This window comes from Stegodyphus dumicola, chromosome 11 (assembly GCF_044657685.1).
Source record: "Stegodyphus dumicola isolate Sdum_Otavi_A_Nest chromosome 11, ASM4465768v1".
NCBI lineage: Eukaryota > Metazoa > Arthropoda > Arachnida > Araneae > Eresidae > Stegodyphus > Stegodyphus dumicola.
In genome coordinates, this window is record NC_140778.1 from 87,902,710 (window position 1) to 87,907,302 (window position 4,593).

The window sequence follows — 4,593 nt, forward strand, 5'->3', positions numbered from 1 at the left end:
CTAAAAATTGCAAGAGAAAATTGCTTGTTTGAAATTTTCTCTTAGTTCAGATTTAAAATATTATTTACTAAAAGAAGTAGTTACAAATTTCCTTACAGCATACGAAAAGCTAAAAAAATATCCAACACTGAAAGCATGCAATAGCTTTATAATTATTTGAAACGTTAATTATGCTTGATAAATATGCTAAAGTTTTAAAAATCAATCTCAATTTCAAAAATAAAAATATATAGAAATTCTAATTTGTGAAATGAGGCGCTACATACAGCTTTTTCTTGATAATTATACACGCTGCAATAGGCAACCAATGTTAAATTTCTGCTAGTCGTCCCTACTCCTCCGGATGTGATCAAGGTGACAGCCGGCAACGCCTCAGACGAGGGAGAAAACCCGTTTGGGTTTGTCTATTTCTTATAAGGTCCATGCTTCATACCAGATGACGTTTATCAGTTGTTCCCATAAAGTAAGCCCTTACACGACGTGGCTTATTTCTTCCCCCCGCGTCACACTCCTCGTACTACGATAGCAGCCATCTCCATGTATTCTTTCTGTTGATCAAGCACCCAAAATACCTTCCCCTTTTCTGGAACATACTTTTAACATAAACGTTGATGTTATATATATGGTTTCCTTAAATTCAGGGCGACATTTCTCACACAGTTTCTAGTTATGGCGTTAATTATATTTTCCTTACGTCTTTCATGCTCTTGGAATAGACACACAAAAATTTAAGTTTGCCTTCGCAGTTTCCTAATGTCGGTTAAGCTTGCAAATACAATCAATTCTGCATTTGAAGCTTTTATTTATGTACTTGTTAAACGCGAAAACCTGCAAGTACTTCACCTCAAATTGAAAATCTAGCAAAATGTTCGTCAAATGAAAATGAGCGGAATCTAATTCTTCAGATCAATAACTGTATATTCGTATAAATTAAAACTAAAGTAACAAAATTTTGTTTCTAATCAGCATTCATGTATGACTTTATTTCAACAATTAACCATTAAAATCAAAATAAAATGATCGTAAAATTCAATCCTGTCTTCTTTCATGATTAAGAAGCTAAATTTGAATTTCTTATGCTAACAATCCTCAAATAATAAAGAAACAAGGAAAGTAACTCATCGTTTTAGAAAAACGACGACAGTGCGAGATCATTTCTCATAGTCCTCATAACTCTACTGTTAAATTAAAAAACCCCCGAAAGGGTTCCCAAAAATTGCCTGAGCCGACGGTATTACACGTCGACACGGCGGGGTATTGGGAAAAGTTTTCAACTAGCAATAGTCACGCCTCGGGAGAACCTCACTGGCTATGACACTGCCTCTGCGCAAAGCTAACAGGAACATGTCTATTGGATTTATCGTATACCTTTTTTGTATTTAAAAAGCGGGAGCGTTCTTTAAAAAGCGTTAGCTTGCTTTCCCTATTCTTATCAACTACTATTAATAGATGTAATCGACTTGGTTATAAGGAAATCAGATAGTAAGAGAGCATTTTTTCTGTTAAATTTGTTAGTCTCTAAATATTCGCTTCGTATCAGAAATGGAGTATGGTTATTCTTTTTTGGAATAAACATTTTCGCTAGTTACACTAAATTAAAGGATACTCAGTTCACAAAGCCTGCATTATTACATTTAATTTATGTGTATTAAAAAAATTAATTTGCCAACCTACCCAACTAGTTATTAAATATTCCTTCAATTTCAAGCAGTTTTTTGATAAAAGTTCGGATATTCATATGCGTGAACTTATTTTATTTAATTTTATCATGGAACAAGTATTCTGTCTAAATATTCCATGTGTAATGTGAATATAAGCCAGTTTTTCTCAGAAAGTTCTCCACCAAGGCATCCTTCCCCTAGCAGATAACGTTTGTGTTCTTTTGCTATTCGAATAACCTAATCTATTTAAATATCCACACTTGTTCTCTTTTTCACAAGGTAAACATAGATGTCTTCAGAAAATATTGGATACTCATCAACTATTAATGTTAAAGGTTTAAGCAAAAACTTTAAGCATAATAAAAAAAAAAAAAAAATGCAAGAATTGAACTTACAAATAACACAGAATTTTGTATTTTTCATAATACATTTCTCTTCCTGCATTATATGAATTCTCTATTAACCGTTTTTGTGTAATAATTTTCATTATGGATTACATAATATGCATCTCTAAATGTGCTAAGAAATTGGGACTGCCACTACCCACAGACGCCTACTCCTTAAAGTGATTACTGATCATAATTTCTGAAGGAATAAGCAAGTTTCTGAGTGGATATTTTGGTATCAATACTGTAAAGAACTACTTCGTAATATAAAAGAATATTTTTTTCTGCCATAAAAACTCTTTTTTCATATATAACTTCTCATTTATACTTTACTGAAACATAAACTTTATCTTAAACTCAGCTCACTGCAATTTATCTTCCAGAATTTTTGCGATATCGCAAAATTACTGTTTTTTTAAAATGATTATAATAACTCTTCTAGCGATGACAAATCGATTGCGACAAATATTATCATTAAATTTCTCTCTGTTTATACATGCATATATGTATTAATTAATACATATATGTATGTATTCATATAGTATAAGTTTCAAGAAAGCCTATAAGAATATAAAATACGAGATTAGCAAATAAATAAAATACGATCGACTGTAATTACAGTTTCAAGATTTTCCTTCAGCATTTAATTCTTAATGATTTATTTCTCTGATAGTGTTGATTTATATATAGTTAGCTATTTTAATCTTATTATATGTTTATTGCGTCTTGTATTTTTCATTTTGTTCATGGTTTTCCTTTCCTTAGCCTGACAAATTTCTGGCATTGCCCCTTCCCCATAAGTTCTACGCGAAGTTTCTATAATTGATTCATTACATTACTCGACTTTTTATACTTACCTTTTCATTTCCTATCAGTGCAGACTAACGTGATAGATTGACTACAACGATTACAATTGTTAATAAACAGTTATGATTTCATGATAACGTTTGATTAGACAGAGGATGCTGAAAACATACTTAGACTCCGCCCATACTTTTGAACCTGAGATTTGTTTCGTTTTCTACGTGACATGTATTTATTTCTTGCTGCATTTTTATACGTTAATCAACAGTTTGGTTTATTCTCATTGCTAACATAATCCATTATTTACTTTAGCTTTATTCATTATAGTATTTTTTAACTGGAAGTTAATGCAGAATTCTTTCAATTCACGATTCCTCTTGCTGCGTTTACTATTCGCGACTTTCCACTTGATGCTTCATAATGGATTATTTATTTGACAATGTCCAACAGCATTATGTCCTTAGTAAGCAATTCCAGCACATCGGAATCCACCAATGGTTAAACGAGAAACTCGTTAAAATGTGATTGTTCGACCCGGTCTCAAGTCTCGCGAAAAAGGCTACCTGTATCCTGTATGGTCGTTTTTCGTGGTTTACTTCATGTGTAATGTAGATAGAGACCAATTTCCCTTAAAAACCTTTTCACGAAGGCATTTCTCTCTTAGGCAGATAGCTCTAGTGTGTTTCGAAACCAAACCATCTCCTAATAGTAGTATGTGTAAATGGAATTATGTGCAAACCAAAAACCCAAAATGATAGAAATCGTTTCTTATAAGCTCTGGGATTAAATAATTAAGTTTTAATTTAAGAAGTTCTGTGTCCCCTAATTTCTTTTATGACACTCAAACCATTTTAGAAGAGAACTAAGAAAGCAAAGAAGATAATCTAAATCGAATTTCACTGCATATGTTTTTGAAATTACTGAACAAAATTGATAATTTATGTCTTATACGTTTCTTTTTATGTGCTTCTATATGCGTGAATAGGGCTTTGTACGTGAGTTTATTTTGCATATATTAAAGTGTTGTTGAATTACAATATTTGAAATTATTGAAAATAAAATAATTCATTTGCAAACTTATTTTGGTTACATTATTTGTTAGGATTAATTTGTAATTTCATTAACATAATATTATTATTAAATTTATATATTAGCAGCCCTTTTACTTAATTTTTTTTTTAATTTTATTTTTTATGCCTATTTGAATCTTGGAAAAAAAAATAAGGACAAGAAGAAGAAAGAACTTTACATGCGAGAAGTTTAGTATGCAAATCAATAAGGTTCGTCACAAAATTTCAGCATCTGTAAGATGATTGTCTCCATAATAGTTTGGAACTAAGAACTGTCTATCGAAATACATAACAAAAGATTCAGTAACAGCCTCCCAGAGGAGAAATGTTGCTAACCTTCTCCTTGCACCTTCCATGTATTCTTGTGATATTGACTCTGACTGAAGGCATAGGTTCAGTACTGAAGGGACCAGGTTCAATTAACTTCTTACGAAAGATCACAGCTGCATCTTATGTTTATTCGTAACGAAGATTTGCATAAACACCTCAAAACTGAAGATATAAAATCTCACATCAAAAGGATAAATAATAATCTTTCCACTAAAGCAGTCAGTAACAACATCCATACACTACGCAGACAACTTTAAACTGCTTAGCAAAGATTTCAACTTAAGACCATATGTCACTCATCTATTTAGGTTTGACATTTAATCTTACCATAAGCTCACATCT

The 4,593-nt window shown here is 31.6% G+C and overlaps 1 non-coding gene across 1 annotated transcript; it reads right to left on the reverse strand.

Moving 5' to 3' along the window:
• Positions 1-1,194: 1,194 nt before the first annotated feature.
• Positions 1,195-1,335, reverse strand: LOC146994187 (U4 spliceosomal RNA). The gene has a single exon (XR_015044174.1). It is a non-coding gene; the product is annotated as a U4 spliceosomal RNA (small nuclear RNA).
• Positions 1,336-4,593: the final 3,258 nt, after the last annotated feature.